The sequence below is a fragment of the Natrix helvetica genome (assembly GCF_964273705.1).
Source record: "Natrix helvetica genome assembly, chromosome: 5".
Classification (NCBI taxonomy): domain Eukaryota; kingdom Metazoa; phylum Chordata; class Lepidosauria; order Squamata; family Natricidae; genus Natrix; species Natrix helvetica.
Window position 1 is genome coordinate 105,278,751 of NC_138551.1, and position 13,018 is coordinate 105,291,768.

Genomic DNA, 13,018 nt, shown 5'->3' on the forward strand with positions numbered 1-13,018 from the left:
ATCGAAGAATGCTGACCTTGCTAGCGATTTATTGCTTTGCGTGTCTAGGATTACATACACCTTCACAGCTTCTTCTGGGCGCGTAGCAGGATAGACTTTGGCTAGGCAGATTTGGTGGCATCTTGACTGGCCACCACCAGCAGGGAATTTTGTTCCTAAGGACATGTATAAACAACAATGGAGACAAGTACAACTACTTGCCAACACATTCTGGAAGCGCTGGAAGCAGGAATACTTACCCTCCCTGCAAGATCGCCGCAAGTGGCAGCACAAACAGCCCAACCTTGAAGAAGGAGACTTTGTCCTGCTGAAAGACAAGGACGCGCCTCGGAACTCGTGGCCAATAGGACTTGTGCACCAAGTCCTACCCAGTAAGGATGGACTAGTTCGCCAGGTGAAGGTTCAAGTTGTGAAGCCACTGGAGTCAGGTCACGACCAGCAGACTTCCATCAAGAAGCTCTATACCAGACCAATCAGCGACCTAGTACTGCTGCTACGAAAGTCTGAACTAGAAGATTGAACCTCAAGCTTTGCATGCTTTGTGTTTACATCATTGTTTGCATTGCTTTATGCTATGCCTTTGTGTAACTTAGTTACTTAGTTAGTTAGGTTTGTATTTGACATTATGTTTTTATTATCTTAGTTAACTAGATAGTCAAGTTTGCATTGTTTTGTCACGCCTTTGTTTGCCTTTAGTTAAAAGTTAGTTGATAGTGGAATTTATAATTCCAGGTGGGGAGTGTGCTGCCCCAGCAGTATATAGCTAGTGTAAGAATTAAGAACTGTCTCCTTTAAGAAACTACCTCATGGGAAATGTAGGCAGAGACTGCCTTATGGGAAATGCAGTTCCATGACATGTGATCACATCTCTGTTTGTGATTGGCCACTGGAACATCTTGCCCACATGTAAAGTTTATAGCCGGGCAGTTTAAATACCTTTGTGAACCGGAATAGTAGCGTTCGACATCTCAGCTCAGCATGGGGATAAATTCATCATCTTTTTACTGTTCTGCCTCAGCGATATCAGTTTGCCCAAGGCAGGCAGCTAAACTCCACGCTTAGGAATCTCTTTCAGATCAAGTTTATTATCAGGCATTCTTAATAGCAAAACTTACAGTTCAGTGTTAAGATTCTTCTGACTTTCCATGATCTGTCCCATCACGTAGTGTAAAAAGATGATGAATTTATCCCCATGCTGAGCTGAGATGTCGAACGCTACTATTCCGGTTCACAAAGGTATTTAAACTGCCCGGCTATAAACTTTACATGTGGGCAAGATGTTCCAGTGGCCAATCACAAACAGAGATGTGATCACATGTCATGGAACTGCATTTCCCATAAGGCAGTCTCTGCCTACATTTCCCATGAGGTAGTTTCTTAAAGGAGACAGTTCTTAATTCTTACACTAGCTATATACTGCTGGGGCAGCACAGGAATACTGCTATCATGTCACCTGTAGTCCTTTTTTTTCTAGACTCACCAAACCCAGTTCCTGCAAACTTTCTTCATATGTTTTAGTCTCCAGGCCCTTAATCATCTTAGTTGCTCTTCTCTGCATTTTTTCCAAAGTCTCAACATCTTTCTTGTAATGTAATCTTGTAAATTAATACAGTATTTCAGGTGTGGTCTTACTAAGAATTTATAAAGTGATACTAATTCTTAATGTGATTTTGATTCTATGCCTCTATTTATACAACCTGGGATTGCATTAGCTTTTTCGGCTGCTAACACACAATGCTGGCTTATATTTAAGTGATCTTCCACTAGTATTCCAAGGTCCTTCTCACAGTTACTGTTTTTGAGCCAGTAACCAGCCAATCTGTATTTGTACCTTAGGTTTTTCCTCTCTGGTAGAACCTTGATTTTCTCCACATTAAATTTCATGTTGTTGGATAGGGCCCATTATTTAAGACTGACAATATCTTTTTGGATCCTGAGCTTGTCTTCTGGGATGTTGACTGTTCTTGCCAGCTTAGTGTCATCTGCAAATTTGATGAATTTTCTTTCTATTCCCTCATGTAAGTCATTTATGAAGATTTTAGAATAGTACTGGGCCTACAATGGAATCTGTGGTACCCTACTGCTTACTTCCCTCCATGTAGATGTGACACCATTAACTGTACTGATTGAGTACAATTTTTCAGCCACTTATAAATCCATCTGGTGTTGATGCTGTCTATCCCACATTTTTCTAATTTACCAAGAAGTAGGTTGTAGTCTACTTTGTCAAATGCCTTGCTGAAGTCTAAATATGTATATGTCCACATTTTTTTGCTGGTCTACTAATTTAGTCACTTTGTCAAAGATTGGTTTGGCATGATCTGTTTTTAATAAATCCATGCTGGTTACTAGTTATAACTTTATTTTTTTCTAGATGTTCATGGATCTGGTTTTTTTTCCCCCAGTATCTTCCCAGGAATTGATGTTAGACTGATTGACTTGTACTTTCCCAGGCCTGCTTTTTTTGTTTTTTGTTTTCCTTTTTTGAAGATGGGAACCACATCAGATATTTTCCAATCCTTTGGTAGCTCCCTGATGCTCCAGATTTTTTTTAAATATATGGTACAATATTTCTGAGATAATATATACCAGCTCCTTAAGAACTCTGGGATATCTTCATTAAGCCAGACATATGTTTTCTTACCATTTTCTTGCTTATGTTAATTTTTATTTCTAGTCTGCTTTTAGTTGATTGGGCTATAGTTTCTTTTTGTGTGAAGACTGTTGCAATGGATGAGTTAAGCAGCTCTACTTTCTCTCTACTGTCTGTTACTTTCTTGCCATCTTCTCTCTTTTAGTGGACTGACTCTTTCCTTGACTTTTTTCTTGTTATTGATATGTTGAAAAAAAAACTTTTTAAATTATCTTTGACTCTTGTTTCAAGTCTTTGTTCATTCTGAGCTTTTGCTTTCCTGACTTCATCTTTGCAGATTCAGGCTGCTTGCTGATATTCTGCCTTAGTTATGTGTCCCTCTTTCTATTTTTTGTGCTTATCTTTTTTGTCTTTCAGTTTATCACAGGGGTCTTTGTGCAACCATGATAATTTCATCTTGGATTTCTTGTTTTTCTTTTTCAGTGGTATGTGTTGGAATAGCCTTTTATGATCCCATTTTTCAGAGTTTCCCATATTTCTTGAGTCGTTTTCCTCTTTAGGATTTTCATCCATGGACTTTTTCTTAGATTCTCTCAGAGTCTGTTAAAATCAGCTCTTTTAAAGTGTAAGACCCTGGTTAGGTTGGATTATATTCTATCGCTTGGTATTTGCATTATATTGAATAATATGATATGGTCACTCTTGCCCAAGGTCCTGGTAACTTTAACTCCTTCTATCACTTCTTCTCTATCAGTAAGAATTGAGTCCAATATAGTTTTTTCTCTAGTTCCATCTTCTACCTTTTGACTGACAAAGTTGTCAGCTGAATTGGTTAGGAATCTGTTTGATCTCCCACTTGCTGCAGTTTGTCTCCCACTTGATATCAGATTCAATTAAATTTAAAAAAAATCGGACTCAATTCAGATGAGGGCATTGTGATATTTTGATTTTGCAGTGGATACAGATTAATCAATAATCATTAGAGGTAAGGTAGACCTCCTCTTCATTGTAGTTGTGTGTATATGTGCTGATATGGCTGTCTTTATTTTCTCATACTTTAAAAGAAAAGAATAACTATTTCCTTCTACCAATACAAAGAAGCAACTGGTAATAGCGCTATTAAAATAGAAATGACTTAGCAAGGCTAAACTACTGTTTTATTCTCTTTATTTCAGTATGCAGCTTCCATAAAAGTATATTTTCTGTTCATTTTCTGTTGGTGTGAAGCTCTCCACCCTGCATTTTATGTGTAGGGCTTAGCAACCTTATCAGAAACATTAGTGTTTTAAGTTCAGTAGCTTTAAGAAAGACTTTGATGGAACTGTATTTTTTTTTAAGTTAATGTGCTATAGTTCACCAGGGACAGAGTGGAAAATGCAAATTCCTATTCTGGGTTGGTGTCAAATAAACAACACAGAAATATTTTGAGGCACACTGGGGGATAGAAGCTTTCTGCAAAAGCACTAAGAAATTATCAAAACTATATCAGAACTATGCTATGTTGATAGTAAGTTTCATTAAGAATCTTTGTCATCTGATATGAATATAAGTAATGACTGTGGAAGAGATGCAGAAAAGCTAATTGTAACCAATTGACACACTTTCTACAAGATGTAAGGTGATGATTTTTTGTGTTGTTTATTTAATAAAAATAAAAATTTCTTGCAAAAAAAAAGAAATTATCAAAACCAATCTTGGCTCAATAAGTTCACAATGTAAGAAGGCATTCAGACTCACCTGGCCTCTTTATATAATTCCATTTCTTTCAAGCAAGCAGCAGGTTGATTATGATATGGAACTTTAAGTACCCCAAGTATCCTCACTGTTTTGGTGGCTTAATTTGAAAAGTAAACCAAAGGTTAGAGCCAGCTAATTAAAAATGGTTCTCATAATTCTCATTATAGCAACGCATAATAAAATTATGATACATGCCATGGATTTGTTGTTTTGGCCTTTGATAACTCTGAGAAAACTGTAATTCAAAACTTTGAACATTTTCAGACTAATTTCTCAACAGTAACCTTCTACAGGGGTTTCAAACTCAATTTCATTGAGGGGCACATCAGGGTTGTGTTTGACCTCGGGTGGCTGGGGTGAGTGTGGACAGGGTGGGCATGGCCAGCTTGACATCACTCATGTTGGGGGTGCCTGTGGTGGCCCGAACACTCTGTCAGAAAAAACAGGCCCCCAAGCTCCATTTTCGGCTGCCATGGCCTCCTGTAGCCCTCTGCCAGCAAAAATGGAGCTCAAAAGGGCCTCAGGCAGCCCTCATGAGCTCTGTTTTCACTAGCAGAAGCACCGCAGGCCAGTCATTCGCTGTTTCTAGGAAAGTCCCATGGGCTAGATCTAAGTACCCCACAGGTCGGATCTGGTCCCTAGGCCTTGAGTTTGATACCCCTCTTCTAGGAGGACTATGGGAAGAGATCACAATGGACTTCAACATCAAACTCCCAGACAGCAGTGGGAATAGAGTAATCTGGACAGTCATTGATTTGGTTTCCAAGCAGGCACACTTCATCGCTTGCTCAGAGTTGCCGTCTGCAAAGAAATTAACAAATGTTTGTGAAACACATTTATCGCCTTCATGGGGTGCCCAAAAGGATCATTTCAGACCACAGAGTCCAGTTCACAGCTAAGTTCTGGAGAGAGTTTCTGAGATCCATTGGGTTCACACAAGGACTGAGCTCAGCGGTTCATCCCAGCATGAACCTCGCAGCAGAGAGGGCCAATGCAATGGTGGAACAATACATCAGGTCTTATGTGGACTATCAGCAAGACAATTGGTCGGACTTGCTATCCTTCGCCAAAGTGGCATACAACAATGTAGTCCACAGCAGCACTGGATTAACTGCTTTCCCTCTGTTTGGTGGCATGAGATCTTCTAATAATTTGGAAGTACTGATAAAGGAGAATATTTGTAGTGCAAGGTTGAAATGAGGGAGTCCTTGGTGCTGTAGAAGTTGTGGATGCTCCAATGCTGAAGATTTTTAAGAATAGATTTGATAACAATTTGTTTGAAACAGTAAAGGGTTTCCTGCTTGAGCAGGGGGTTGAACTATAAGACACCTAAGGTCTCTTCCAACTCTGTTATTCTGCTATTCTTGCTGATTTTGGATGTTTTCTTGCAGATTTTTCATTACCCGAACTAGGTAACATAATGAGTTGTGTAATGAAAAGTCTGCAAGAAAACATCCAAGCTCACAAGCACCAAGGAGCCCTAATTTCAAAGCACATTAGCAATGCCATTGTCAGGCCTGCAGCCATCTTTTCATTTAGATCTTTGGCCTGCTACACTTTCTATTTTTCTACTATGCTTTTTCTATTGTGGGAAAATGGAAGAGAGGATTGTAGGGAGTTAGATGATATGTAGCCATAACAAAATTCTTTCAAGAAAGCCAAGGTCATCCTTTGTCTCTGCACCTGGCCGGAACTGGATTGGTGGAAGCTGCCAGCATAGCAATGGGAGATTGGACCATTTGCTGGACTTGTGGGGGGGGGGCAGGATCTTGAACTTTCAACTGGGTGGGAAAACTGGGAAGCTTTCAGATGGACACCTAGAAGCCTCACATCTGTCACAAATGTAAGAAGGGATGAAATTTCCTTCTGAGAACATTTTGCAGTGTCTCCATTGTATGAGCACTACCTTCCCTCCTAAAGCATATAGCAATCAGCTTCTCTTAAAATATGAGTGATCCAAATGTGATGGAATTTGGGGTCAAGCCAGAGTTGGTAAGGAGAACAGAAGTAAGACCAATGCTTCACAAAAAAGATTGTGTATGGATGCTTTCACTTCAAGTGGCAGAGGGGATTAGAATAAAACCCTTCTGGGTTATTGATTATTCTCCATGTCTTTGTTTTCCCTTCATCTTCATTTATAACAATTTAGAATGCCACTATTACTAAATGTGTAATTGGCATCTTCTGGTAAAAAATAGATCACATTGAAGAGTTTTCGCATTTGCTGACTATCACATTGGGTCGTGCATAGAGGCAATGGTGTATAAAATCAATAAATAATTACAGCATGATAAGGCTGCCTCTTTGATGTCTTAAATTATAAGTTGAAGTTTGTGACCTGCACTCTTGTCCTAAGGGCAATTTCTCCTTTTCTCTCTCTTTTGGTGGCTTCAACTGGGCCTTTGAAGAATGAATCCCCACCTGGGAAATGTCATATATACTAACCAGAGATTTCAAAAAAAAATTGAGCTTTGAGGAAAACCAGGTGGGGTATGTTGAAAGGTATAGTAATGCAGTGGTTGAAACAAGTGGACAGCAGAATGTGGCTGTATACATAAGACAAATACCACTCATACATCACGAAATCTCCAGAACCGTAAAGCCTACAAACTTTACATTTGGCACTTATGTTCCTCTGGCTTCTAGGTGCTTGCTAAGAAATGATTTTTTGAAATGACCATCAGATCATTAGTAATTCTTGTAAAGCAATTAACGCACTCTGATGCTAAGGAGTTCTACTCCCCCTAACCACCTGAAAACAACTCTATTCCAACTGCCAGTTGCCTTATATTAGCACACTCTGATGCTAAGGAGTTAGACATTCTACTCCCCCTCCCCACCTGAAAAGAACTCTGTTCCAACTGCCAGTTGCCTCACATTCCGTTACCTCAGTTTAAAATGGCAGACGTTCCATTCCTTCACTCAAGAGCGGTCTGAGGCTCCTTACGGTACTAAACATTGGTACCTCACCAAAATGTCTACATCTTCCATCTATGGAACTGCTTCCAGACTCAAGGCGGCAGGAGCAATATTCTTTTTAGTGTTTCAATCACCGACCACCACTGAACCAAAGGATTGTGAACTGAATTCTTCCTGAATAGCCCAATCACATAATTCCATTGTGAAGCACGGGTATCCAGCTACTAGTACAACATATTCCCAACAGTTCCCAGATGACAATGGTAGAGAGGACCACTGGAGAGTTCAGAAATATATCCAAGGGTGTTTAGAAGAACAAATGAAGACTTTTTGGCATACCTCCTCTGTTAAAGTGTCCAAAACAATTAGTGCCATATCTTACACAGACAAAATCCCAGAAAAGGATCTGGAAAATTAATGTCTTTTAAATTCATGTATATTTGAGATGTCTTCTCAATTACCTGTCTCATAAATGGAATATATAATGTTGTTCTGTAATTGCACAGATTTTTTAGATCAAAGGGAAGTTTCACCAATAAAAGCTTGCCAATGTCTCTTTTAGGCAGGGAGAATTGCACATATCCAGTAAGGACTCAATCCAGACCCTTAACTATGGCCATGTCTTGGCCTGGCCACATTAATTACCCAGGAAATGGTAACCCAAATCGCTTCACACAGCCTGTCAACATCTTAACGCTTAGAGAGCGAAAAGATTCAGTTATGGGGACCGGGCTGAAACAGTTCCTAATGACTGCAGAAACGGGGAATAGTATTCAACTGTATATGACAAATATATCAATCTGGTCACTTATCCATTCAACCAAATTGATCAGCATTAAATGCACCTCTATATTGATTTGAAATTTTGTCTTGCAAATGGTGCACAATGCTTAATGGACATATCTCAATAAAAAGGTAAGGATAAACTTTTCCTGTCAATACTTTTCCCAACGTTTCTTGTTTATTTTTCATAGATGTACTTTTCAAAAATTCATTTTGCCAATATAAGTCTTATTTTTCTTTTATGCAAGCCTTCCTTCCTTCCCTCCCTCCCTCCCTCCTTCCTTTTGTAGAAACAAAGTGAAGAGAACCAGGAGGATGAGCCTGAAGCAGATATTCAGAAGTTGTTGGTGATGTTCATCCATCATTTTCGAAGAGGACCTTGACATCTAACAGGTTGTGGGATGTCCACGATGTGTCCACAGGTGGTTGGTAAGGTCTATACGGGCATGAAATGTTCTACCACATGTCGGGCAGACGTGAGTGGGCACCATTGTTGCAGCATTTGCTGCTCTGGCTTTGCTGAGTGCTCGCTTCTCTTGTACTGTGGTTGTCCTTCTGTCTTCAAATATCTAGCAGCCTTGATGGATCGGTATGTGCCACTTGTTTCGATCTTGCACCAGGGTTTGAAGGAGTCTTTCAACATGTCTTTGTATCACTTCCTTTGTCCCCCGTGTGATTGCTTTCCTTGAGACAGCTCACCATAGAGGAGCTGTTTGGGTATGTGATGGTCTGGCATCCTTGCAGCATGTCTGGGCTTTCATCAGCAGGGTGTGAACTGATGGCAGGCCTGCTTTGGAGGGGACTTCTGAGTCTGGCACCTTGTCCTGCCACCGGATCCTCAGTATTCTACAGAGGCAAGTCATGTGCAAGTGGTTCAATTGCCTAGCCTGACTCCTACAGTCCAAGTCTCACTGACATACATAAATTTTGTTATATAAATACATAATACATTAAATTGTTACATGAATGAAGAAGACAGAACCCTTCCTTAAGTCTTGAGAAGGAAGAGAATATGAAGAAGAGACTTTCTGTGGCACCAGTTTCCTCAAGTGGTCATCTTCATAGGATGGCAGAGAAGGAGGAATGGGAAGCAGAGGCACTATAGACCCAGGAAGAATGTTCAATTAAAGCTAGCAATGACCTTCTTGATTGAGGAATTCTGAGAATTGAAGTCTTCATATCTGGATGCTTCTCTAGCACAAACTCGATGTCCTTGAAGGCTGCATCAGCGTTGTGTTTGACCTTGGGGGTGGAGGGGTGGAGGGGGGAAGCCAGCTCAACATCACTCATGTTAGGGGCACCTGTGGTGGCCCAGGCACGGCTGGGGGATCCATTGTCTCCAGCAGAGGAAGGCGAGACCAGGAAGAGTGCCCAATTCTCGTCCTCCAGAGGAGCCTCACTCTCAGCTGATGGCCAAGTGCTAAGGCAGGACCTTCCTTCCTTCCTTCCTTCCTTCCTTCCTTCCTTCCTTCCTTCCTTCCTTCCTTCCTTCCTTTTCTTCCTTCCTTCCTTGCTCCCTTTCCATCTTTCTTTCTTTTTCTTTCTCTCCTCTTTCCCTTTCTCCTTGATAGCCCCCTGCCAGTGAAAATGGAGCTCAGGGAGGGGGGCATATGCAGCCCCCCCGAGCTCTATTTTCACTGACCGAGGGCTGCAGGAGGCCATCCAGGCTGAAAATGGGGCTTGGGAGGGCCGATGCGGCCCTCTGAAGCTCCATTTCCACTGGCAGAGGCACCATGGGTCAGTCCTTCCTGGTTTCCAGGGCAGCTCCACGGGCCAGATCTAAGCACTCCATGGACCAGATCTGGGCAGAGGCCTTGAGTTTGACAACCCTGCCCTAGTGTATCATACTAAATTCTTAACTTAGGGAAGAGAAGAATTGTATAAGGGAAGAATTGCATAAGTATTCGACTGCTTTTTGAGCACAAAATCTTTATTTTAAAGTCAAATGGATTAGATGCATTTGTTAGCAATTTGTCATGATAAATTCAATACATGCTATCAACTTTGGAAGCTGGTGGGTAGTCTATACCCAAGATTTTACTTCTGCAATACAATAAATTGAACTTCTCTCTTGACTACTTAGTGAGGGGCAACTACATAAATGAAGGCTATAAACACATATTATCTAAGGCTTTTAGGTCCCAGAGTTCTTATTTTGTTGTATAATATTTCAAGGAAAATGAAATTAAAAACACATAAGGGAGTGTTGTCTGGAATGAAATACTGATTAATATGTCAAATGATGAAGAAAATACTTTGTTATATTGTCCCTAGTGGTATATTTCTGTGCCCAAGTCACAAAGTCCAATATCCAATCGATAGAGCAGAGAAATGGAATGTTTTACATTTTCCAGATTTAAATGTAAGCCTCTTCTTACATATTCTCTTCTCTTCTTTCTTCTCCTCTCCTCCCTTTTCCTTTCCTTCCCTCTTAATTACTAATCTGTTCCCATAACTAGTTCTGAAGAACCTCAACAGACAGATGGTGTTCTTTCCATAATACATCCCTTTTGTGTCATATATTTGAGGACCAATCTTCCCTCCAGTCCTGAAAACTAGCCTAGAAAGGAAACTGCAGAAGGCTGTGATTCTTGAAAGTTATTGTTCCTTCTCTCTCCATTAAAAGGCAGAAATTGGATCATTCTAGAAATGCAGCATCCTAATTGTTGCCGTCAATCAAGGAGCTGTGGTGGCACAGTGTTTAAAGTGCAGTACTGCAGGCTACGTCTGCTGACTGCCAACTGACTGCAATTTGGCTGTTCGAATCCCATCAGGCTCAAGGTTGACTCAGGTTTCCATTCTTCTGAGGTCGGTAAAATGAGGACCCAATTGTTGGGGGTAATAGGCTGACTCTGTAAAACTGCTTAGAGGGGGCTGTAAAGCATATAAGTCTAAGTACTATTGCTATCAACTGGCTTGGCTTTATTACTTTGGTTTGTTTTTTATGACTCCAAAAAGCAAAATCCACACCAGTGCATGCTTTAAAATTTGGGATTTTTTTAAAAAAACACAGAATACCCCACCAAATGAGTGCCTGTGGGATGTTTCCTATACATTTCTGGAACACTTCCCTTTAAGTCTTTTGAGAAATAGATTTCCATCATTTACTTAAGAATCATTCTCATTCTCCACCTTCCAAAACAGGCAATTCCCAGTGAAACAATCTTCTAATGCATGCCAAATCATTATTCAAAATTGCTGCCGATAATTTTCCCCATTATGTTCATGTTCCTACAGCATCATGGTGTGATCTTCCTCCTCCTTCTACCAAAGGCTCTGTAGAACAAGGAAAAGATTACTGTAATCCTTTTCTTCCCATGACATCCAAGCCCTGTAATCTTCTTGCTAGGTTAGTGGCAAAATATCAAGGCCGACTTTACAAGAAAAACTTCTCATAAGGCTTCGTTGTATTGATAAATAGCGATTGGTGACTTAAAAAGAAGCTATCCAGGGCAAGAGCACCAAGAAAAGGCTAAAGATTAGGCCCAACCTATAATTTAGTCATCAGGTTTGTCTGCACTTATAAAACTCATGGATAACTCACTCTTCTTTTGCGAGGAGATTTTGATTGAATAATTACCTAGTATATCCTTGGGCATAAACAACATTTACAAGTATAAATACATAAGGGAAGACTCTCATATTTTGATACAGTGTGACAAACATGGTGATAGGATATTTGTTTTATTGACAGCTGACAACAGACATACAATTATCATATTTAGCCTGCAAATTGTTGTACAGTCACTAGATGGTAACAGTGAGATCTTGAAGCCTCAGCTCTTTGTTGCCAACTAATGATCACCTGTATTGTTTGCAGTCAAAATATGGAAGCCTTACAGAAGTAAGTCCACAACAATTAATAGCTCCTGAACATTTTATTAACTTTAGATTAGATTAGATTAGATTAGATTAGATTAGATTAGATTAGATTAGAGTAGAGTAGAGTAGAGTAGAGTAGAACAGAACAGAACAGAACAGAACAGAGCTGGAAGGGACCTTGGAGGTCTTCTAGTCCAGGCCCCTGCTGAAGCAGGAGAACCTATAGTATATAATCTCAGACAAATGACTGTCCAGTCTCTTCTTAAAACCTCCAATGATGGAGCGCCCACGATTCTGAAGGCAAGCTGTTCAACTATTTAATCATTATCACTGTTAGGAAGGTTATCCTTAATTCCAGGTTGCCAGGGCCCCTTTGGCAGCAATTACTGCCTCAATGCAGCGTGGCATGGAAGCTACCAGCCTGTGGCACTGCTGAGGTGTTATGGAAGACCAGGATGCTTCAATAGCAGCCTTCAGCTCTTCTACATTGTTTGATCTCATGTCTCTCATCTTTCTCTTGGTAATGCCCCATAGATTCTCTATCAGGTTCAGGTTAGGCAAGTTTGCTGGCCAATCAAGTACAGTATTCCCAAGGTCATTGAACCAGGTTTTGGTGCTTTTGGCAGTGTGGGCAGTTGCCAAGTCCTGCTGGAAAATGAAGTCAGCATCCCCATAAAGCTCATCTGCAGAAGGAAGCATGAAGTGCTCCAAAATCTCCTGGTAGATGGTTGTGTTGACCCTGGATTTAATGCAGCACAGTGGACCAACACCAGCAGATGACATGGCTCCCCAAATCAACACAGACTGTGGAAACTTTACACTGGACTTCAAGCATCTTGCAGTGTGTGCCTCTCCATTCTTCCTTCATACTCTGGGTCCTTGGTTTCCAAATGGGATGCAAAAGTTGCTCTCATCAGAAAAGAGGACTTTGGACCACTGAGCAATACACCAGGTCTGTTTTTCTTTAGCCCAGGTAAGATGCTTCTGATGTTGTTTGTTGTTCAGGAGCGGCTTGACAAGAGAAATACTACATTTGAAGCCCATGTCCAGGACCCGTCTGTGTGTGGTTGCTCTTGATGCACTGACTCCAGCCTCAGTCCACTCCTTGTGAAAGTCCTCAACACTTTTGAAGGGCCTTTTCCTGACAATCCTCTCCAGGCTGCG